General features: G+C 37.9%; 1 protein-coding gene across 3 annotated transcripts in view; it reads right to left on the reverse strand.

Annotated features, from left to right (window-relative positions):
- The window catches only part of Pak5 (p21 (RAC1) activated kinase 5), a 300,079-nt gene that overhangs the window by 150,918 nt on the left and 122,813 nt on the right, over positions 1 to 26,348 (reverse strand). For all 3 annotated transcript variants that reach the window (NM_001434031.1, NM_001434030.1, NM_001107781.2), the window contains 1 exon segment: positions 24,143 to 24,297. The gene's annotated coding sequence lies outside the window, so the exon portion shown is untranslated.

The raw sequence follows: 26,348 nt of genomic DNA on the forward strand, positions 1-26,348 counted from the left end.
ATTTGTCAGTAGTGTGTCATTTCAATGGAGTCATACATAGGTTTGATAGACTACTTTACTGTAATCATACACTGTTACAAAAGGAAAAATGCAACTCGTGATTTTTGAGTATTTATAAACCTATGTATGAAGACTGGTTTTTAATAATGAATAACTATCCTTCTATATATTTTTCAATATCTGTACTGACCCCTCCCACCAAGACTCAGGGATTGTCTTGGAAGACAGGACACAAAGGCTGAAAGAAACAAACATGGTAGATGTCTACAGCATAATAGTATTTGTGGGAGATGACAGGTCTCTTGCACACAAGAACTCACAGGCCACAAGGGCTGTGATTACATTCAAAAGACCAGCACAGGGGAAAGGTAGTCAAAAATCCCAGTGTGTTGTCTAGTCACTGGCTGAACCATTGGCAAGAAATGACTGTTGGGAGAGGGAGAGTAAGCAATCTTCCAGGATGTTGCCCCTGACAGGAAACCTGTGCTCCAGTAGACTGTCCTGCACCAATGCACATATAATTAGCACTAAGTGAACTTTTTTTTAGCACAGGCTAATTGGAATAGAAAACTGGTTGGACTGAATAAGGGAGAATTTGCAGCCAAGAGAATGGGGTTATATTTGATCAAAACACATTATATGCACATATGAAATTCTCAAACAATAAAAACATAAACATTTGTGTTGAAGTAATTATAGTTTTAAAAATAAAACCTCTTCCTATTTTTCTGTTTAGTTTCTAATATAAAGACTTGGCTATTAGATACTAACAACTCATAACCTTTGGAATTATGTGAATATTAAAATCTCATGATCTATAAAGTATGCCTATCTTTTTCTTTTAGGTAAGTTGAATCACAAAAATGTGTTTATTGACTGAGCACAGAAGGATGCACTACTTGATCTTCAAGAGTACCTGATTTGGTAATTATGGCATAAGTTTCTTTGTTTAATTGGAAATTAAGTCAAATAAATTAGATTTTTAGATTCAAAAATATTGTTGGAAATAAGTCAATTGTAACCTATAGTTTTGAGTCATGAAATATAGTTATAATAAGGACCCTAACCACTTTCATTTCTCTCTCTCTTTCTCTTTCTCTTTCTCTCTCTCTCTCTCTCTCTCTCTCCCCTCCTCCCCCCCTCTGTGCCTATGTGTGTGTGACTTTTTGGACATTTCTTAGATATTTGATTTTATATTTCTTATGGGTTATTAAACATTTTATTGATGATGTATATGTATAGAATATATATAAAGAATCTATAGAAATATATTCCTTATATATGGAATGAAATATAAACATTAGTTATCACAAAGAGATCCTACTTTTGAACCATCATTGTAGGTAATACAAAAAGGAAAAGGTGTTAGAAGCTTTTTTAACACTGTACCCAAGCTGCAAGTTTAACTAAAAATAAACCATCACCCCAACTTTCCTATCAGAGACTGGTCTGATTGACTTTTTACATGATATCAATTAAACTATGTATCAGGGACTCATTTAGATCAGATAATTTGATTTGACCTTCTATGTTTGTGGGATTTATCCCTATCCTATACCATATTCTTTCATGTTGCTTCAACTTGACTAACCCACTGATTCTTGGTTTATACTTTTATTGATGAACACTAAAACTGTTTTAGCATACACAGCTTTGGATGAAACATGTCTTTTAAGAATACCTAGTAGGTGAATCAGGCCTAAGGGTTTGCACATACTTGGTTTTACCGGAGAATTATAAATCAATTCCCAATGTTCTGTTATTATCTATACTTCTAGCACTTCACTTACTGCTCCACATTGTCACCTTCATCTGCTGTTGTCAATATTTATTATGGATTTTCTACTGTGAGTATCCTGATATATCACTGTGGCCTTAGCTTACATGTCCAAAATTACTGAGCCCAAACATTTTTTCGCACATGGTGCTGTTTGAATGTCTTCTCTTGTAAGGTTCAACTCTCTTGCCCATATCCCTTTTACATTGTTCCACTATGGATTCTTAATAAAAGTCTTTTGTTAAGTATGTGAACTGAAACATTTCTATTTACTATTTTCTTTTTCACTCTCAGTGATCTTTAATTATGTTTTTTAGTCCAATATTGATATCTTTCCCCACTGCGTTTATTTCTATACTATGACTTAAAAGACTTTGTGCCTGTCACATTAGCACATATATCCTGTTTTGTTTATATTTCTAATCATCTGTATTTGACTTTTATGTATTGCAACCACAGTCCAAATACATTAGAAGGAGGAATGCTCAGTGGCTTATAATGTTTGTCTTTGACAGAGATTTTTTTTTAGTTACTCAGACAACTAATGATCAGAAGAAACTAATTTTACAGTCAAAGCATCCATTGCAGAAATATTTTAATAAGTATTATCTCATTAACTGATATTCAAAACAAACCAAATAAATATTCTCGAAAAGTACATTAATTATTTACAAAGGAAGTATAACTTCTAAAATTAAGGAAAAAAACTCTCCAAACTCAAGAGTGGAAGAAGGCCCCAATCATCAAGCTTGATCATATGGATTCAGCCCATAGGAACTGCATGGCAACATGAGAGGATTGACTCCTTCAGATTATTCTCTGACCTCTACATATACAAACAGTTGGAAAAGTTCCATTAACCATGTTGTTCAGGAGACCTTTAACAGTAGAGCTTATATGCTGATTTCCTACTTCTCTACTTGTCATATTATATATTTTAAAAGTCTAGTAAAATTGTGTGTGTGTGTGTGTGTGTGTGTAGCCATTAGTGTGTGTGAAGAGGTAAGAATTAAGGGCTTCTTCTATCACTTTCCACCTTATTATCTTGAAACAGGCTCTCTCACAGAACTGGAGCTCACAGGCTCAGTTAGGTTTGCTGGCCTACAATCTCTTGGCTTTATGCTTACAGACTAACAGCGGCCTTCAGTGTTTAGCCAACAGACAGTAAGCAAAGGCATCTGGGATGCTTGTGCACAGTTTTTCAGGCTAAGCTACAAGGATGGCTCTAGCAATCTGTCTTTTTTGAGAAGCCTACAAACACACACCCATACTTTCATTTGATACAGTAGCATTAACTCAGCATCACACTACTTTGCGAACCAAAGCAAGGCAGTGAATAAGCTCAGAGGTGATCATGGCTCATAATCCAAATGGGAACTCTCATGGTATGACAAATTGTCTATCGTTCTCTGAATCAGATGTGTAGGGAAATGTTTCTGTTTCCTGATGGTTCCCAATTGCTACAGGAATCTATTAAATTTGCAGAGGCAAGGATCTGGACCCACCCAGTAATATTCAGAGCAAGAAAACTGTATTACAGTGAAAAGCAAACAGCTATTTCCCTTTTATTAGTTTTGCATGCATAAAGTGAATATGTAAAGCAGTACTGAAAGACATTTATTATTTGTAACATAATTTTTCTGTCTTGGAGTATATGATTAATATTGAAATGCCCAGTATTACTAGATTAATGTCTTTTCAGAGTCCGAGAATCTGTCTCCTGTTTCTCATTGTAGCATTCCTAGATCATAGAGCAGTGCCACACAGCTGATAGGATCTCAGTATCTGATATTATAATTCTCTATCTCCTTCCTTCACACTAAAATACTTGCTTACTGGTTATCTTTCCACATCTACCAATATACAGTTCCAAGCCCTTTAAAATCACATGGTTGTAAGGAGGAGAAAGCGCTTCATCTAAGGAAGGTTTGACATTCATAAACCGCCTGCTTCCATTCGCCTAACATTATAGACTTCCTCAGGGTATTTTTGATCTAGGCAATAAGACTGGTTTCCCAACCAGGCAGCACACTCTAGCTGGTATGAAGCCCCAAGCGCATGTACAGCAGAGGACTGTCTGGTCTGGCCTCAGTGAGAAAAACACACCTAACCCTCAAGAAACTTGAGGCTCCAGGGAGTGGGGAGGCCTGGCAGTGTTGGGGGTGGGAACATCTTCTTGGAGACTGGAGAGGAGAAATGAGAAGAGGAACTGTTGGATCAGGAGAGGGATAACAACTGGACACTATCCAGATTAAAGATAATTTTAAAAAAGAAAAGGGAAAGCTTTTTTCAGAAAAGATTTAAAAAGTGAACTTAAGGCAGGATAGCAAGCTGTAGGTGAAAGAGCTAAGAAACAAGAGGTCGTCAACTTTCTTTGCCAATTTTCTTGTGAAGATTACTGCTATGAACAGTATCTTAGCTTTTGTGTAATTTGGAAGTGTAGTTGGAAATTGACTCAAAAAACATTTTCAAAGTTTTCAGCCTTTAAAACATTGTACACGCATGAATTCAGTGCTTCATGGAGACTGAGTTGCTCCTTTGCTTTCTGTTCAAAGGGGTTTGTTTGAAAGCAATGGGGCTACAACTGAAGCTTGGGATTAGGAATAGATCCACTGAGAATGCTAGTGAGGGTTCTAGCCAAAGCCAAGAGAGCACAAGCCTCAGCCCTGTGCTTTAAGCAGACTTTGAGCAGCTACATTTCGTTTTATGAGCTCTAGTAACAGCTATTCGTCCACACATTTGGAATATACAGTCTTGTTTTCCCACAAGCTTTTACTGCCCATGGGGCTTTGGTGTGTGTTTTCCCTTCTTCAGATAATTCTTTGGTTCAGATCACAGACTCTTCTTGACTTACATTCTGTCCTGGAGAGCAGGTGACAAAAGTCCCACTGCCAAGTCATGATATTCTAGGGATTCTTTGAAGTGCTTTCTACTCCTTTCCTTCTGTCTCTGTGTTTCCCTGTCTCTACAGCATGCGACACTGAACAGAAATAAGTACTCAGCTGTGGAGAAAGACCTTTGGGTGCATATTTGCTTCCACTAAACATATTCCTTATTAAATCTTAAAGGGGTATTTACCTTATGAGAAAAGGTGATGCATGTCTTTGCTGTGTGCTTTTGAAAGACGTGCAGTGAGTAGGATGGTGGGGTGAATGAGTGAGGTCTGAGACAGGAGTATTGTACCATGGAGTACCACGCTGGGAAGTTGCACAGAACTTGTGTTTCTAAGATGTCTAGGCCAACTTGTATTTATAGGAGGAGATCCTGGAGGACTTGAGGGAAGGTGTAATATCACATCATAGGAGTAATTAGAAGACATCCATGGGAATATGTCTGTTTTTATAATGGGGATCTCGTGTGGAGAAGGATGGGAAGGCACAAGTATTCCCACGAGCATCAGGAATACTTGAGAATAATCTGATAATTACTAAGCAGATGCCACTGTAAAGTTACAGAAAAATTCTTTTATATATCACCAGAGTGCCTGTTTTTGGGTTCCACAATTATGAAATCGTATGTGATTTTTGTGCATCTGAACGCTTTTGCTAGACATAGTGAGACTCTCCTATCTTTTATATTAATAATTAATTTTATATTGCTGTAGAGCATTGCATTATATGGATAAAGTAAGTTTTGCATGTCATTTCCCTGTTGTGTTCTCCAAACTTGTAATTAGGTTACTGTTAACTGATGCAGTGTGCACTAATATCCATTAGAAATATACCTTGGATGCTACCGTTAAGTCTTGGTAGAGGAATACATAGAGTTTTATATTCACTACATCGTTGAGCTTTAGTAGATGGAAAATAATCCAAATCAAGCAAAGACCATAAAAAGGAAAATATATATAGTAATTATACTTTTTATTGCTGATGAAAGCAACTAGAGAGAGAGATTTTTGCTTTGACTCCCAGTTTTGGCACTATCCATCATAACGGAGAAGCCATGGTGGCAGGTATTTGAAACTGTCAGTCACAAAACATCAACAACAGAGTGTGAACAGAAAGTGAGACTGAGCTATAAATTCTCAAAGCCTACCCTCCAGTGATCCACTTTCTCTAGCAAGGCTCTGTCTCCTAAAGGTTCCTCAGCCATCCCCAAAAAGCCCCATTAGCTGAAGATGATTTATTGAGAAATATTAGAACCACAGTGAATATTTCACATAGAAACCACAACAATATATAACATAGAACATTTATTTTTTTTCACTAACACAAATTAATCTAATATTTTATAGGTAAAATTGGCTTTTGGAAGATCACCACTCAAGCTGTATGCTGCTTAAATTTGAACTTATGTCTAGCCCAGATTCAGCTTAAATGCTGCCCAGAAACATAGTCTACATTTTTACAAAAATCAAGTTTATGGTGCTTGCATAGCTTGTTTGCAAAAAATTAGCAAATTTTTTTAAGAAATTTTTTAAGAAAAGGAGCAATAGTAGGTAATGGGGCTTGAGCAGAAGAAAGTGTATGATGCTTATAATTGAGCACATTATTCTCTAGACTGTTTACAAAGTAAAGGAAGAAGTTTTCTGTAACGCAGGAAAATGAATCTGTTCTGTTTGGGGCAGGGAGCAATAAACTAAAACTTAGAAAGTGTCATGCCAGAAATACTATCTCAAAATATTCTAAAAATCAGTCTGCAGCTAGAGGAGCCAGTGCAGTTAGATAGGCCCGCACTAGTCCTCAGAATGTTGCCAGCCCTGTCTACTGATCCGTACATTGGTTGGTATGTGCACAGGAACTATAATCTACACTGACCTTTTAGTCAAGTTTATTTCCTTCATTTACAGTATACGAACTCAGTGATTTCAAAGATGAGACTATTACCCTCACATGCTGTAGAAACTTTCTGTCAGATGTGAAGCTTGTGTATTGTTTACTTTCCTGTTGCTGTGATAAACACCACAAGAAAATCAACTTAAAAAGAAAGAGTGGATTTTGGCTTAGAATTCCAAAGAGCAAGTCCATAAAGGCAGGGAAGCCATGGGGACAAGTGGCCACAGAAGGAAGATGGCAATCACATTTTTCTGTCCATACACAAAAGGCGAGAAGGGAGAACTGACACTTAGTGAAGCTATGAACTCTTAAAGCTCATCTCTAGTGATATACCTCCTCCAGTAAGGCTTCAGGTTTTAAAAATATATAACATCCCTAGACATCATCATATCCTGCTTCTTCATGCAATTCTTGGTGTCTTTGCTGTAGAGAGGTTTTTAATTTCATAAGGTCACATTTGCCAATTGTTAATCTTTCTGCTTGCACTAATGGAATCATAGACCATCCTTTCCTGTGCCTATAAGATAACATATATTATTCACTTTCCTCTAATAGATTCAGGGTATCAGGCCTTATCCTGAAGTCATTCATCTATTTGGAGTGTGTGTGTGTGTGTGTGTGTGTGTGTGTGTGTGTGTTATACAAGAAGATAATGCTGTTATTGCTGCCCCATTGACACAATGGGCTCATCATATAAGATGCTTAGTGATAGGAATGGGTAGAAATGGGTTACTTCATTTGGAGTTGATGGACAGTGGTAGTGGCATCCCACAGACCCCCGTTTCAACACTACAGAGTGTTAGTTCCCATTACCATCTACAATTTTTGGTTAAGATTGTATTGCTGTAGACAACACATATTTGCATCACGGAATGTGGAGAAATAAAGCTGGTACTCCTATAAGTCTCTCACCTACTGACTAATTGCCATAATGATGGGAGTTTAGATACACACTACTGTGGGAGGAAATGAATAAATAGTCTTACCCAAACATGAACCTTGTAAGCCTCAATAAAGACTGGCCTGCCAAAATATGACGACTGGTACAATAGTGGCATAGATATATTGGAAGTAAACAATTTACTTTCTGATTAGATTTAAAGACTGCATCACAAAATGGAACTCATGCCTGGTACAGTTAACCTGGCCCCAAACCTGTTGGTTCCTATTTACAGGCCCCAGGGGAGAACACAATACTATCCTTCTGCTAAGTGGACATAGTGTTAAACCACACCACTAAATTATTGATACTAGAGCTTAGTGCACTCTCAGCTCTCATCAGAGAAGCTTCTCTCTGTAGTAGATGGCAATTATTATGAAGACCCACGCTGAAAATCACGCAGAGGATAAATCTAGACTGTTTAGTTCTAAATGAAGCCAATGAACACGGGCCATGATAGAAGAGAGGATAAAAACTATAAGAACCAGAAGAGGTGTATATCCACAGAAAATAGTATTTTCCAATCAGGACAGGGGTATTGTATACATTAACTCAATAGCAGCATTGTATGTTTAAGACGTTAAGCAAATCAACAAAGCCAAAATTCTGTATGGACCATGGAAAGCCTTATGAATCCTAGCTAGAATCTATTGGCACGTTGTGGCATATGGAGGGTGAAGAATCTAATTTTTAGAAGGTTTTGTCTCCTGAGATGCTGCCTATGACCCAGTAGATGGCCCTGTGCTGATATATAGGCAGCAGGAAGTGGACTCATTCTGCTTAAAAAACAGCACATGAAGTTCTAAGGGGAAAATGGGAGGACAAAAGGCATGAATTGGAAGAGAGGGCAAATTTGATTAAAAACATTGTATGGATGTATATAAGTTAAAAATTAATTAAAATTGTCTCTTGTCATAATGGTATTAAGTGTCTTTTCAAAGAATAACTGTGTGTTGAATGTTCATCTTACATGGTTAAGAAGGACTGTCAAGTGAATCCCTTCAGACAAGATGGCTTCATTTAGGATGTGTGCCCACAGGCCCAGTCTTCTGATCACCACCTGCTAATCCTGTGAGGAAGATGTTTGACACTGGGTGAGAAAAATCAGACTCCTTAATGCACTCAACTAGACACTTGAACTAAATTCACTTTCATTATGACTCGTGCAAGGGCAGCTGTTGCTTTTTTATTATTTTTATAGTTACAAAGACACAAGGAACCAAGTTATTTCATTTTTGCTCATTTGCTGCCTTGCTAAAAAAGAAGAGTAGCATGGTATAATTCAAATAGTTCCTGGATACATTTTTGAACTTTGATGAATTTTGCTAGGCTCACTACTTAATAAGCTAACAATAGAACTTCTCTCCACAATCCACAAAGGTAAATGTCAGTGAAATAAAAACAAGAACTTACACAGAGACTAGCCAAATGAGAATGCCAACGATGCAGAGGGAATGTAGCAGTGACAATTCTACCAGGGGACCAAGTGTTAGGACATATACAAGGGCAAGGAAAGACTGGGCAGCTAAGCCTGAAAAACAGAATCTAGAATTATGTCCTAGAAGAGGGCCTGTATCTTTTATAACTTCGATGGGTATCAAAAAACATTCTCTGTAGGAAAATAGTCCTGTCGTGGTTCTGAAAATTGTCCCATATTAACCCTAGTTAATATCAACTGTTACTTTTATTTTTATTTTTTTTATTAACTTGAGTATTTCTTATATACATTTCGAGTGTTATTCCCTTTCCCGGTTTCTGGGCAAACATCCCCCTCCCCCCTCCCCTTCCTTATGGATGTTCCCCTCCCAACCCTCCCCCCATTGTCGCCCTCCCCCCAACAGTCTAGTTCACTGGGGGTTCAGTCTTAGCAGGACTCAGGGCTTCCCCTTCCACTGGTGCTCTTACTAGGATATTCATTGCTACCTATGAGGTCAGAGTCCAGGGTCAGTCCATGTATAGTCTTTAGGTAGTGGCTTAGTCCCTGGAAGCTCTGGTTCCTTGGCATTGTTGTACATATGGGGTCTCGAGCCCCTTCAAGCTCTTCGAGTTCTTTCTCTGATTCCTTCAACGGGGGTCCTATTCTCAGTTCAGTGGTTTGCTGCTGGCATTCGCCTCTGTATTTGCTGTATTCTGGCTGTGTCTCTCAGGAGCGATCTACATCCGGCTCCTGTCGGTCTGCACTTCTTTGCTTCATCCATCTTGTCTAATTGGATGGCTATATATGTATGGGCCACATGTGGGGCAGGCTCTGAATGGGTGTTCCTTCAGTCTCTGTTTTAATCTTTGCCTCTCCCTTCCCTGCCAAGGGTATTCTTGTTCCCTTTTTAAAGAAGGAGTGAAGGATTCACATTTTGATCATCTGTCTTGAGTTTCATTTGTTCTAGGCATCTAGGGTAATTCAAGCATTTGGGCTAATAGCCACTTATCAGTGAGTGCATACCATGTATGTCTTTCTGTGATTGGGTTAGCTCACTCAGGATGATATTTTCCAGTTCCAACCACTTGCCTATGAATTTCATAAAGTCATTGTTTTTGATAGCTGAGTAATATTCCATTGTGTAGATGTACCACATTTTCTGTATCCATTCCTCTGTTGAAGGGCATCTGGGTTCTTTCCAGCTTCTGGCTATTATAAATAAGGCCGCGATGAGCATAGTGGAGCACGTGTCTTTTTTATATGTTGATGCATCTTTTGGGTATATGCCCAAGAGAGGTATAGCTGGATCCTCAGGCAGTTCAATGTCCAATTTTCTGAGGAACCTCCAGACTGATTTCCAGAATGGTTTTACCAGTCTGCAACCCCACCAACAATGGAGGAGTGTTCCTCTTTCTCCGCATCCTCGCCAGCATCTGCTGTCACCTGAGTTTTTTACCTTAGCCATTCTCACTGGTGTGAGGTGAAATCTCAGGGTTGTTTTGATTTGCATTTCCCTTATGACTAAAGATGTTGAACATTTCTTTAGGTGTTTCTCAGCCATTCGGCATTCCTCAGCTGTGAATTCTTTGTTTAGCTCTGAACCCCATTTTTTAATAGGGTTATTTGTCTCCCTGCGGTCTAACTTCTTGAGTTCTTTGTATATTTTGGATATAAGGCCTCTATCTGTTGTAGGATTGGTAAAGATCTTTTCCCAATCTGTTGGTTGCCTTTTTGTCCTAATCACAGTGTCCTTTGCCTTACAGAAGCTTTGCAGTTTTATGAGATCCCATTTCTCGATTCTTGATCTTACAGCATAAGCCATTGGTGTTTTGTTCAGGAAAATTTTTCCAGTGCCCATGTGTTCCAGATGCTTCCCTAGTTTTTCTTCTATTAGTTTGAGTGTGTCTGGTTTGATGTGGAGGTCCTTGATCCATTTTAAAGTAAGGAGAAATGACAGCTAAAAGATCAGTCATCATCATAATCATCATCATCATCATCAACAACAACAACAACAACAAAACCAACTAATTTTCTGAGTTCATTCTACCTCACTTATTAGAATTAACAGACAAATATAAAATAAATATGTTTAAATGGAAATATAGTTACAACAAACCTGAACACAAGCTATTACATAAATAGAGTCCTCTGCAATTTATGAACTGGATTAAATGGAGATACTTTGAAAAGGGCTATGAGAGTATATGGTTTCTGCCAATTACCTAAATTATGTAGCATCTCACCCAGTTGTCTAAATATCTGGTTACAAAGATTTCCAGGCCCTCTTTGTGATTTTAGATTACTCTTCCTTAAGGCACCATGACTAGCGATTTGATCTTGCTGCCAATTGCAGTGTAACTTATTGTGATGAACAGTTTTATGCCAACCTGACACAAGCTGAAATTTGAGAGAAGGGAAGGTCAATTAAGAAAATTCCTCCATAAAGATCATGTTGTAGGCAAGCCTGTGGGGACATTTTCTTAGTTAATGATTGAAGGCAGACGGCCCAGCCTTTTGTGGGTGGTGCCATCCCTGGGAAGGTGGTCCTTGGTTGTGTAAGAAAGTAGTTTGAACAAGCCATGAGGAGCAAGCCGGTAAGCATCACACACACATACACACACACACACACACACACACACACACACACACACACACACACACACCCAGCACTCACACCACAATTATTGGTATCCTTTTACTTCCTTAAAGAAAACTATTGGTACTTAAAGAACAAACATTTTGTAGTCAAGTGCTACTCTTTTTGATAGTGGAATTACTTTTGAATGGTAACTGCAATTGCAGACAGTACTCAACTCTTTTTTCTTTTGTTGATTAACTATTTTTTAATGGTAGCATGGTGGCTGTCTCTGCCTCTTTTGCCTGCTTTGGGGTTCCTACTCTTCATACTTGGTTTTGTTGCACAGCCTTAATATGAAGGGAGGTGTCTAATATTGCTGCAAGTTGATAGCCCATGTTTCTTTAAAATTGGATATTTTTATTTATTTACATTTCAAATATTATCCCCTTTCCCTGTTTCCCATCCATAAACCCCCTACCCCATCCCCTTCTATGGGGGTGTTCCCCTATCCACTCACCCACCCCTTCCTGCCTCCCCACCCTGACATTCCCCTACTTTTTATTGAGAGTTTCACATTATGCATCCAAATCCTACTCATCTTTCTGCCCCTTCAGATCTACATTCCGCTCTGGCAACCTCCTCCCACAAAGAAAAAAATATATATCTTTATTATACATATATATATATAAATTATACATATATATATCTTTATTATTATATTCCTCATCAAGTCTTCTGGCTTCTGTTACATTATCAATACTGGATCCTCACCGGGACTCCTTTTAGATATCCTGTGGTTGCTTTGTGTCATGCAGATCCTGCAGCTTTCGATCTGCTTTCGGTCCTTTCACATGCTCCAGCAGTTCATAGATGAGGCAGTTGTTGGAATGAACCAACTCAAGGCCCTGTTTCTGGGCCTGGGTGGTAGCCGAGTTGGTTATCCCGCCATCTCTCCTATACTCACCATCATGGTGACTTTTCCAGCACTGCCCTGGCTAGCTCACCCAATGCTAAAGCCAGCAAAAGGCAGGGTCAGCTCTCCCATTCTCACACTCCCAGGGTTGGCTCTCCTGCACTGTATCCTTAGAGTTGATTCTACTGTGCTGCTCAGATGAGGTGCAAGGCCCACTCTCCCGAGTGCTGCAGCCAGTGAGGAGCAAGGATAGCTACCTCTTCAGCTCTCATGACCCTGGGGTTAGCTCTCCTGCCTGTTGTAGATGGTGAGGAGTGAGGTAGGGAAAGGACATCTCTCCTGTGTCCACACCATCTCACAGCAAGCAAGTGGTGGGGCCAGCTCCCCTGCTCCCCTGCCACCAGGGACAGCTCTATTGTGCTGCCCAGGTGAAATGTAAGGCTCACTCTCCCAAGTGCTGCAGCTTGTAAGAGAGTACTCAGCTCTTATGAGAAAGCTAGAGATGGAGCCTGGATGGCACGAACATCAATTTAACAAAGGAAAAGATTATCACAACCCTACTACAACCCAGTACCCATGAACACTGCAAATAACTTTTCTGATAGGAGAAAGGAGACTTTAATTAATAACAGTAACAGAAAGAATAATACCTCCACACAAACACAGACTAAGCAACAATCTAGCCTCAAATGACTACTCCTCAATGCAAAATCACAAGTAACATAAAAAAGCAAGAGACCATGGATCTTCTCAAATTAACATGTCCTATAGTAACTCCAGTGACAAAGATTTACATAAAATTATAGACAAAGGATATAAAAATAATATTATAAGTATGTTCAAAAAAGACATCTACTTGAGCATGGGAGCTCTACCAGAGGCCACATTCTTAGTAATTATACTCTTCAGCATAGTGTGAGCCTTGTATATTAGCTCTGTCAGCTGCTTAGATTTGGTCAGGCTTGATCTCATGGGGGTTGGGTGCAGATAGCCATGACTACTGTGAAATGATGACCCTCAACTGCCATGTTTTGTCTAGAAAACATCATTTCATAGCATGAAAGTGGCCCCTCTACATCTCTTAGACTTCCATCTCCTCTTCTTTGTTCCCAGACCATTGTCGTTGTGGAGGATAATAGAGATGTCCCATTTAAGATGAAGCACCAAGTCTCTAATTATCAGCACTTTGATTGGTTGTGCACCTTTCCATTGACTGTTGTCTATTAATAAAAGAAGCTCTGACCAAAGTTGTGTGAGGCCCAAGTCTATTTATACAAACATAAATATATTGATGAGAATTTGACACAAGGCCCATTAACAATAGCAGATTCTACCGCAAGACCTATAATCTTTGCATTCATAAGTAACCGTACTCTTTGATGATAAAAGCATGAAATTTTATGACTCTCAAAGCAGACTTGAAGGAATAATTTGGAATGAAGGAAAAAATAAACATATTAAGAGGCTATGCAACACACACACACACACACACACACACACACACACACACGGACTAAATAATGTAATGACAGTTTTTAAGCAAAAAGAGATCAACATCAAATACTATGATATCAGAAAAAATGAAAGGAATCAATACAATAATACCTCTCAGTATTACTATCTTCAGTTTAAAAGATACACATAAGCATATGGCAGTGAAGAATACAGTCCATCCTTTTGCTTTCATTTACCCTTGAAGATAGACAATATTTTAGGAAGTAAGTTTGGAAAGGGGAATTCCAAATGAATGGACCAGGAAATAAGCAGATATCAACATTCAAATAACTGGCAGATTGTAATTTGAACCAAATATAATCAGAAGAAACAAGCAGCACTACTTCACACTCATTAAGAGAACAATCCACCAGGAGGGCATGACAATTCTAGCATACATGAACTAAGCACAAATAGACCAGGTTTTATAAAAAAAATTAAGTTCACCATTAGACAGATGACCTGGACAGAAAACAAACAGAAACCTAAGAATGAATGACACCATAGATAAAATGTGTCTAACAGAGATTTAGAGAACATTTTACTCAACATAGAACATATATTCTTCTTAGTAGCCCACAAAACTTTTTCTAAAAAACCATATAAGCTATATATTAGGACACAAAACAAACCACAATAAATATAAAAAAGCTAAAATTGTGCATTGTATTCTATCTGACAATGATGGAATGACGTTAGAAATGAATGAAAAAAATCTTACAGAAAATATTGAAACATAGGAAGATTAAATAATATACATTCAAATGATTAATTGCTTGTTAAAGAAATCAAGAAGGAGGTTTTAAAAATCCAGAACTGAATAAAAACTGAAAATCAGACACACAAAAGTCTAACAAATAAAGTGGAGGCTCTGCTAACAGTGAAGGTTTTAGCTATAGGTTTCTTCATTAAAAAATCTGAGAGATAATAAATAAATTAATTAATAGAAAACATAGGAGACTGGAAAAAATAGGAACAATCCAACCTCCAAACCAGATCGAAAGATGAGGTCATAAATTATGGAAGTAGAAAATGAAAAAAAAATACAAAGAATCAATGAACTAGAAAGTTCTTTTTTAAAAAAAAAAGATGGACAAGATTGACAAACCCTTAACCAAATTAAGCAAAAAGAAAAAAAAGCAAAAAAAAAAAAAAAGGAGACCAAAGGCAGTAACTTAAAGATGAAAATAGTATATTATCATGGCTACCAATGAAATTCAACGCCATTAGGAAATACCTTAAAATTTATTTTTTCACTAAACTAGAAAATCTAAAAGAAATGACTGAGTTTCTAGAGGCATATGACGTGTGTATATGAAAAGAAAGGTAAATGTTTCAAACAAGTCTAAAAAAATGGTATTCACAGTAATAAAGTGTGTCAATGAGACAAGTTTAGGTAAGCTGGGAAGGGTAGTCCACACAGTTTCCCAACTCTGGAGGTAGATGTAGGCAGATCTCTGTGAATTCAAGGCTCCCTTGATATAAAGACGTTTTAGAGTTCAATGACAGCCAGAGTTATGAAGGGAGATCCTGTCTCAGGTATTCAAATTCAGCATATAGTCCTACTAGACTTTCAAAATTCTATGGGATAACACTAATTCCTCTCAAATGGACTATAAAGTAGAGGATAAATTAATCCTTTCATGATTTTCTTATGAAGCCAGTACCAAATCATTTAAAACACAACAAAAAAGAAAAGCATACTCCAGTCTACTTAATGAACAAGGGCACACAATTTGGGGTAAAATATTTGAAATTCATGTTTAATAATCTGTCTATAAAGATCATTCACCATGATCAAGTTGACTACATTATAAAGATGCAGAAAAATTTCACTAGAAAAATTTCTTAATAGATGGAATCCATCACAAAATTTACCAAGAGAAAGATTACACAATCATTTTAGTAGGTGCAGAAAAGGCTTTTGACAAAATCCAATATTTTTTCATATTAAAACTTCTATAGAAACTATGCATTGATGGAAATAGCTCAATGAAATAAAGACTATATACAACAAACATATTGTGAACATCATACTAAAACATGAAGCATCTCTACTAAGATCAGGCACAAGACATGTGTCCCCCTCTGCACTCCTATCAATATATAATACTTTAAATCCGAGCTAAAGGAATAAAAGAAGGAAGCAAGAATACAAACCGGAATGGGAAAATTCTTAGATGACATGATTTATACTTAGGAAATCCTGAAGACTCTACCACAAAACTCCTAGCATTGATAAAAACATTCTAGCAAAGTAGAAGTATGCGAAATTAACACAGAAATAAATTAGAGAACACTGAGAATTAAATTAGGGAAACACTTGGTCTCAATAAAACACTCAAATATACATATGAGTTATTTTTATATATTGTGCATATATGCTGATATATATGAATGTATCTGTGCATATAACAACATTTTTAACAACAACAACAACAACAAAAAGAGTCCAAGAATTTGAAAGACATTAAGGCAGGATTTAGAGAAAAGGAATGAAAGAAAGAAATGATATATTTACATTGTATTCTAAAAAATAAAAGAAAAAAATGTAAAAAGGGCTGGAATAAGTCTAACTAATGAAATGAAAGGCATCAAGTATAAAAGGCGTACTGGAAAGGAAATACTGGTAGATTAAATAGAATTCCCATGGTCATTTATTGGCTGGATAAATATCATAAAAATAGGCATCCTACCAAAGACTATATATGGATTCGATTTAATCCCAATAAAAATTCCAGTGTCCTTTTTCAGGGAAAAAAACATATTTGTGGAAGCATAAAAGATCCTGATAGCCAAGGCAACCTTGAACAAAAGCAAGCAAGCAAGCAAACAAAACAAATAAACAAAGCAAACTGTGACATGTGTCACCACAATTGATTTTTAAGTTATAACATAAAGCCATAGTAATAAAGACAGCATGGCACTGGCACAATAAGAGACACGTGCATCAGTTGAATAGTGAGATGACCCAGATACAAAAACGTACAACTATAGCCATTTGATTTTTGTCAAAGAGGCCAAAAATACACACTGGAAAGAGGACAGCGTCTTTGAATGCTGTCTATGTGTAGGAGGATGAAACTATCCTAGTCTCTCATCCTGTAGAAAGACCAACTGCCAATGGAGTAAAGACTGCAGCAAAAGACACAAACCCTGACCCTGCCAGGGGAAAGGTGAGGACTTCGGGGTCATTACACTCCAGAAATCTACACTCCTACAGAAGGAGTTTCCCAGGGGGATTCTGATAGCTCAAAAAGCAAGTCAACAGTTGACAAGCAAGACTTCATTTTATTTTATAAAAAGGCATATGTATAGAAAATGAAGCTACTAATTAAGGAAATAAACAGTCTGTAGACTGAGATGAAATGTTCCCAGAGGACATCTAGAAAATTCAAAGAAAAAATTTAAAACCCAAATATTGAGAAAACAAAATCCAAACGAAAATGGACTTTTCCATTAAACCGAGTTCTCAAACAAAGAATTGTAAGAGCTAATAAATATTGTATTAGCATTTACAGAGAAATACAAACTACATTCAGATTCTATTTTACTGTGTCAGGTTGACAACAAGAGCTGCTATGGTTGGGAAAGCAGAACCCTTTCTTATTCACTGTTGGTAAGAGTGTGAACTCTTACAAGCACTAGGAAAATTCAGTGGATGTTACTTAAAAAAAAATCTAAAAGGGAATGACCAAAAGACCCAGATATACAATTGCTGGGCCTGTACTCTAAGTACTCTATATCCTCCATTAGAGATACTGCCATATCCGTACTTATTACTGCTCTATTTATACAGCCAGGAAATGAACCAGCCTAGGTGTCTATCAGCAGATGAATTGATACTGAACTTGCGATGCATATGCATGTCAAATCTAATCCAGATGCAAAGAAAAATTGCTGGGGGCTATACTGGATTGGAGAATGCCTAGAGGCACAGATGCTGGGATGTGGGCATGTTGCCCCTTAGCCAGGGTCAGGCCAGGCAAGGGCAGTTATAGATTGGTGAGAGGGCCTTGTAAAGTCATAGTCTGAGAACTGTCAGTTGACATTTCCCCCATGTGTATGTGGTCAGATGATCCAGACACTGAGATGTGAATGCTTTGTTTACCATCCTAGAATGTTCCTCGCTGAAGAGGAACTTGAGATAGTTTTGAGCTCCCTGTAATTCTGTTCTCTGATGTTCTTTACTGACTGATTTTCTGGTTTCCCATTTAAGGGGTATAAAAAAGTAATGCTGCTAATAACCTTTCTGTCTTGGCTCCTCAGCGCTTGTAATTGTCCTGACCTCAGCCTTCGACTCTTCCCTTTTCTTAACTCTCTATTTCTTTCCCATTCTCTGTACTCTATAATGGGCCCTATCTCTGATTCAGGTAAGTTAGGACAAAAAGTTCAGTTATAAAATTTGTAGGAAAATGAAAGTATCTTGGGAAAGTATATTGTGATAATCAATTATCAGAAAGGCAAATATAGCATATTCCTTCTTTTTTGTGGATTTGTATCATAGGAGAACAGGGATCATAAGACATGTGTGATATGAAAGTAAAGGTGGATATAATAATGAGGATGGGCTTGTATTAGGTAACAAGAGAGGATATAGGGGAGTTTAATCAAAAGTACACATGTGTGGCTCATTAAAAAATATAACTTAAAGAGTTTGAATGGTGATAAGTAGATAACGCTAATCCCAGAAGCCAGAGGTTGTATATAAGAATATCAGGTGACAGTCATGGCCTACTGCCCTGGTTGGTAGGGGTACAGAGGCCCCTAAGAAAATATAGGCTACTGTTACCACATTTGGTTGTGCACCAGAACTGTATGGAAAGACAAAATTGCTGAAAAGAGCACATGCCTTGGTTACAGTACATAGGGATAGCGAGCTTACCTCTTTATGGCTACTTAATGGTCACAGAAAGTACTATGCAGGCTTCTGGGAAGAAAAGTTACTGGCTCCCAGACCCCATGACCTATGAGAATTATTTTTAAGGCAAGATGAATCTATGGTTATAAATTTTTCACAACTATTATGAGGTTACTAACATTTTCTGATTGAATTCCAAACCTGTTTCATTAGAACGTACTTAGGTCAAGAACAGGAAATCTGCCTAAGTGTCCAGGGTTTGGGCGGTAGGTTATAGGTTCTACATGAGAATCGACTACTGTTTTCTGCTAAGTATACATTTTGTTAATCAACTTTGTAAATACTTAGAGGTTATTGCTACTGACAGGCCCCACCAGAGATGTTTCCTTTGGCAATGTATGGCAGTTCATGCAGTCATAACTGGTCAAAGTGCTCAGAAAAGTAACAGTGACTGTTAACTGCTAAGAGTGTAACCCTTTTCTTCATATGGGTCAAAGGCAGTCCTCCTACTTTACTTAATGACCACCATTTTAATACTCAATGTGCATGCAACTTCTGGAAATCCCAACCTCTGACCTGTTCCTAAGCTTTAACCCAGTTTGCTACTTGTGAAGGCTTAAGTAACTTTAAAGTAACTCTGTTACACCTACATCCCAGGCTTTATTTTCATGAAAATTTACCACCAAAAATGTTATTCCTGCTGCTTTCTGACAGGTTAGTCATCTAGTTCTAATTTTATCCACAGGATACCTTTGCTACAACTGTCTGTATCAGTTTAGTTTCCTGAGGAAATGCTGAGACAAACAGTTGGTGCTAACACTTTAATTGGAATATATAATCCTAAAGTGGGGAGACAGGATCAAGGCGAAGAGACAGGGTATGACAGGAGGATAAGTTCATATGTTACTGTTCTGGTAATTACATATCGATGAGCTATGTAGCCAGTGGACTGCAATGCACCTGCTAGGTTACGTGCAACTAACTCTGAACATGTTCAGATAAGCAGGCGTTGGAAGATCCTAGCAAACAAACAGAGAGAGGGAATTTATTCCATGTTCATTCTTCCTGTTGATGGGAGTCAGTATGATGAGTTATAGGTTAGTTGTTCTCAAACAGGGAACCTTTTAACTAGAGGTATTTTTACGTCTAGGAGCATTTTTTTTATTCTCACTTTGAGATGCTATTGCAGATAGTGGGTAAGGACCAAGGAGACTGCTAATCATAATGCTATCTCACCAGAGCTGTTCAATCTAAGACACATCAGTGCTAATGCTGTAGAATGTAAATGATGGTAAAAGCAAGAGAGACAATGACAGGATGCATGAGATGAACCTGACGACACAATTCTACAGGGAGCCAAGGGAAGATGGGAAAAAGGAAGGCACTTCACAGAAGAGCAAACCTGAATGGTGAACAAGACACAAAAAGTTGCCAAACCTCATTAGTAACCAGGGAAATCAAATTGCAGCAAGATTCCATTTCACACTCAACTGGTTGGGGAAAGTTAAGATATTAAGAACAGCAAGCGGGAAGAAGAAAACGGTCTTGAATGGAAAGACTCACAGACTGCTTGTTGGCAATAGAAATTGCTAGTGCCTCTTAGGGAAAGAGCTTACTTAGATCATGTGCAAAGCAGGCATGTATACATTTAAATCAATCAGTTATACATTTTGCCTGAGCCTATCCTACTTTTAATAATAAACTTCTTGCATCTTGGGAAAGCCTTAGGTCCAGGAAACTGACGTTTGTCGCCTTTACCTCCTATTCTACTATAATCCGCGCTTGCATGTCTCTGAGGGGAAAAATAACTTCTCTTGCATGAGAAGGAAAGAATGTGTATAAAGTAACCATCACAACACATGACAGAAGCAAACATACATGTCAACATGTTCCTCTGTTTATCTTTTACACATTTCTTCTGCAAGTGAATAAAAGGCACACATGTATGATGGACATAGTGCTAGGATGAAACTTGAGAGACAGAACGGAGATGCTCTGTTCATAGAGGGAAAAATAAATTAAATTAGCTAATTGCACTAAATTAGAGACATTAACCTTCCTATAGTTGCTTTTCCTATGTTATCTATTTCCCTCTATTATTTTATGCCTATTTGCTTCTTTTTCTAAAATCTCAGCTCACCCTTCAGAAACAGAGATCAAAGAGTTATCAAAATGTTTGGGAATGAAAAATGAAGGCGATATATTTCTACATCAGCAGGGAATGAGGCCTTTGGCTCAGGTTTTTAATTCACAGTCCTTTACAGCGTTTATTTCCCCAATCAAGTTCCCATTGTGTGTCTCTAAGGCTTGAGATGCTAATGTCAGCTTGCTAAGCCTGAACTAACATTGGCCACACGGGCTGACTGGGAGGACACCACTTTTCTTAAAACATTTTGTATTGGATTTTTTAAATTTACACTTCCCAGTTTCACCTCTAGAAATCCCCTATCCCATCCTCCTCCCCCTTCTTCCATGAGGGTGTTCCCCCACACATCCACCTACCCCTTCCTGCCTCCCTGCCCTGACACTCCCTTGCATTGAGGGGTCCAGCCTTGGCAGGACCAAGGACTTCTCTTCCCATTGGTCCCTAACAACATCATCCTCTGCTACATATGTGGCTGGAGCCATGGGTCTGTCCATGTGTACTCTTTGGATGGTGGTTTAGTCTCTGGGAGCTCCGGTTGGTTGGCATTGTTGTTCTTATGGGGTTGCAAACCCCTTCAGCTCCTTCAATACTTTCTCTAACTCCTCCAATGGGGACCCTGTTCTCAGTTCAATGGTTGTCAATGGCATTCGCCTCTGTATTGTCAAGCTCTGGCAGAGCCTCTCAGGAGACAGCTATATCAGGCTCCTGTCAGCATGCACTTCTTGGCATCAGCAATATTGTCTGGTTTTGACGACTGTATGTATATGGGCTGGATTCCCAGGTGGGGCAGGCTCTGAATGGCCATTCCTTCAGTCTCTGATCCAAACTTTGTCTCCATATCTCCTCCTATGAATATTTTTGTTCCCTCTTCTAAGAAGGACTGAAGCATCCGCACTTTAGTCGTCCTTCTTGGAGGTTGATGGAAACAGTTCAGAAAAACAGGTGAAGGGAATGCTCTCAATTTCTACTGTTTAGTTTCCAAGTAAAAATTCTGAGTTATAAATTCCAATTTCAACCCCTCCCCCGCCCCAGGGAGATATCTCATCACATTCACACTTCTAACGTCAACACACTTGTCAGAAGATACATGGACTTATGACCGTCTACTGTCTTGGTATAGAGTGCGTACCCAACAAATAAAAGAAATAAATGATAAAATATAAATGAAGTGCTCTGACACTGCTCTGTCCACAGACCCCGAACATTCAAGATGACTGCATGCTGATCTAATTAATGATGGATACTGATGTCAAATATGTGGACTCGTGTCTGAGAACTTCCTTTTGCTGTTCTTGTTGTTTAGTTCATAAACTTGGTAGGCCATAAATGCCAGAGAATTAACATTTCCCCGTTTTTCCTCGGAGCGTGGTCCCCATTAGACCAAGACAGCTGTGAGAAGTGGACTAAATACCCGAATTCTCTCCTCCATGGTGGGATGAATGAAAAGATCCTCAGGACTGTATGCCAGAAGTACCATCTTCCATGCTCACAACAATTACACTTTAACTTTCTTTCCCCTGCCTCATGCCTTCACTCCCTTAAAGCTGTACTAACATCATCTTCCTAAAATATCAATACTCAAAGTTTGGAGTAAACAAACTAAGACAGCGTTACTTTTTCTAGCTTATACTATTCTTATTGCTACAGAATCCAACCACTTCTAGAACCATTAGCTCCCTTTAAATATCTCCAGGTAATTACGGTTATATGCTTTCCAATGGCTGATAAAACAAGTGATTGAACTACATTATGCTAAGTCTTCTCTGATGTTCTTTTTAAAATTCATTTCTCTGAGCTGCAAAGGTAACGTTAACTTGCAGTTGATTATAGGTAGCTCCATTCCTAGCTTGGTGATACCTAGAACCATGGTATTAAGTTCAGGTCCAGATAAAAGTGGCATGTATTAACCAGTTATAAAAAGTTCCTCCCAGAACTTGACTACATTGTTCACTGAAAACTGGGCTAGTGAAATACCGCAGTAACCTGCTTGACTTATGAGCATACGGAGCTGAGTTTAATTCCCAGAATCCATGTAAAGAGAAGTTGTGTGGTTGCACACACTTGTAATCTAAGTACGGGGAAGGCAGAGACATTCAGATTCCTGGGGATTGCTGGACAGAGAGTTTAACTCACTTGGTGATCTCTAAGGTGACAAGAAACCCTGTTTAAAAGCAAGGTAGACAGCACCTGAGGAATGACACCAAAGGTGAACCTCCACACATGCACACATGAAATATGTGTGCACACTTGCATACACATACATGCTCGCCTGCTTTGTGGTGTGGGAAGGATGCTGGATGGCTTTCCTGAAGTCTCAGACTTCTCTGACGTTTTCCTGTGCTTTGTTTTCTTCTGTCATACCGATCATTCACCTTTACTCCTGTGTTTGCTTTGTTAAATTTCACAAGTCTTCAATTACCAGACGCCATCTAATGGCTGCACTAAAGCTACTTTATCACCAAAGGAAAGTGTCGATGACATTTGAGTTCAAGGCCACCTAAGAATTATGAGGGTTAGAAAACTGTATTCTGCACTTCACTAAGACTTTCAAATATTATTCAGCTGAGTTATTGTGAGTTAGTGTCCTAAACAGTAAATTTAAAGGAGGTCCATGCTCCACTGATGAATTTCCTTACATTTCATATCTAAGAATAACCTTAATATGGAAGTGTGTATTTAAGACATTCCTTTTCATTGAAAATAGATTTTTCATACAATATATTCTGAATATAGTCGTTCCTCCCCCACTCCTTACAGATCTCCCTCACTCCTCTTCTTGGCTGACATAAACCACCAGTCCTTGAGATTTTTCTATACTTCTCATCTGGAAGGGCCACCATTTCCTAACGGTACCTCTACAAAGCCATTTCAATAACACTGTTTCCAGTAGTCAGGGCCATGCAGGAATGAAGGGACGTGCAAGTATTCCTTCCTTCATTCTTCATTTGCTAAATTGTATATCATGTTCATAAACACCATCAGGGGCTCCTAGTTTCCTTCCCACTCATTTGCATAATTAACTTTTCCACCCCTACACTGTCATTTATTCCAAGGCCACATCATTGATGGTTTTATTCGTCATTTGTCATTGTATTCCTAGAACTCAGAACACATTGCAAGCATGCAGATGTAAACCATTAGATGCTGTTGAATTAATAACTGCACTTTTCTGTTTTGTTAAGTATTGTATAATTTGAAGTCAAATTTGAAAGTACAAAATTATAATATATTTCCTTACTTTTGGCTTTACGATGGCTGTGGATGAATTAAAGACTCCAGAAGATTTTGGTTACTTCTGTTGTGCAAATTTTTTGTTGGAGTTCTTCAGTCTTCTTCATTTTTCTTCAGTGTTCATTTTGGCAACAGACAGAAGCATTTCACCACAGAGTATTTCTGTAACAACATGGTACCAACATGACTCATAACCCACCAAAATTATGCTTTATATTATAAAGAAGTGTATATACAGTCATTTACTTTACATTCTCCAACATTACTGTTTTGCAATCTCTCTCGCATTCTTAAGCAACATATCTGTAGGTTGTTATAAGGATTACCTTTTCATGGTATTCATGATCCCTTAGTTCTTTGCACTTGAAGGGTAGATTTTCTCTACCCTATGTAATCATTGCACTGTGAATCCACAATATATGGCATAACATGTGGGGTCAGGGAACATGACGTTTTTACCTAAATCTTTGGAGTCTACCCAAATAACTGGACCATATGTCTGACTATCTAGGTGTATATGTATACATATACATGTATATATAAATATAGAAATACACATTATACAAGACTACAAGGTCATACAATTCTATCTTTCACGCAGTTATGTAGTATGCCTTGAGTTTATATTATACCAATATATCCCTACTCTTTTATTTTTCACTCTTATCCAATTCTGCTAGTTACCATTGTTCTCCCAGACAGTAAATGCAATATATCACATAAATAGTTTCAAGGTCAGAAATAAAAGGATCATGTCAAGTGGTAGAAGAAAATCTAATGTTCCATTATGATAAAATCCATGAAGAAACTAGGAATAAAAGAAATATATCTCAACATAAAAACTATATATGTCAAGTTTATAGCTAACATTACATAAATGGAGTGGTGGTGGTGGTGGTGGTGGTGGTGGTGGTGGTGGTGGTGGTGGTAAAGAAAACAAGAATTTACACTTTCACCAGAACAAGACAGGATTGGCTACTTTCTCTGTTCTTACTTAAACATAACACTTTAATCTTAGCCAGTGTGATAAGACAAGAAACAGAAATAAAAGTGCTAGCAAAAGGAAAGAAATGTGTGTGTATGTGTGTGCGTGCATGCCCGCACTCAAAAGTACATATGTTTTTTTAAATCTGATAATTACTTCTAACAAAGTTGCAGTATATAAAATCAACTCAAAAACTCAATAGCCTTTCTGTACACAGAAAGCAAACAATTTGAAAAATAATAGAAAAATAACCTCATTCACAATTACCTTACAAAACTCCTGGAGCAAACCTAACAAGCACGCAATGGACCTCTTTTCCTTGTTAGTTTTTGTTAACTTGACACGAGCTAGAAGTCATTGGGAAAAGGGAACATCAATTTATAAAATGCTCCGATTAGCCTGTGGGCAAGCCTGTAGGACACTTTCTTGTTTAATGATTGATGTGGAAGGGCTCAGTGCATTGTGGGTGGTGCCGTCCATGAGTTGATGGTCTTGAGTTGAACCCAAAACACGTTCAACAATCCTTGAGTAAACCAGCAGGCAGAGTTATTCCATGACTTCTGCGTCAGTTTCCACCTCCAGTCTCCTGCCCTAACTTTCTTTGATGATAGACTATGATGTAGAGGAGTAAATGAAATCAACTCTTTTTTCCTCTAGTTGCTTTTGATCATGGTATTTTATTATAGTAATAAAAGAAGGACTGTTACAATGAAAAATCTAAAAACACTAAAGAAAGTAGTAGAGAGACATTAGAAAATTGAAAGCTCTCTCTCACATAGTTTTGTAATGGAAGAATTAATGTTATTAAAATGAACATCCAACCAAAAGCAATCAACATATAGATTACTTTAATATGCATCAAAATTACAACTCTATTTTTCACATAAATAAAACACACGATCTTAAAATTCACCTGGAAGCACAAAAATCCCAAGATAGTAAAAGCAATCCTAAGCAAAAAGGGCATAACGCCATATGTAGGTATTCCTGACTTCAAAGTATACTACAAAAACGTAGTAATAAAAATAGAAGTGTTCTGACCCAAAGGCACACACAAAGATCAATGGTACAGATCCAAATGGTACAAAGGATCCAAATATAAACCGATAGAGTTAAAATGACCCATTTTTGTACAAAAAATGCTAAAAATAAATACTGGAAGAAATACAGACTCTAAAGCAAATAGTGCTTGGAGACCTTAGTTATCCATTCACAAGGAAGAACAAAT

The sequence above is a fragment of the Rattus norvegicus genome, chromosome 3 (genome assembly GCF_021556685.1).
Source record: "Rattus norvegicus strain SHRSP/BbbUtx chromosome 3, alternate assembly SHRSP_T2T, whole genome shotgun sequence".
NCBI classification, from domain to species: Eukaryota; Metazoa; Chordata; class Mammalia; order Rodentia; family Muridae; genus Rattus; species Rattus norvegicus.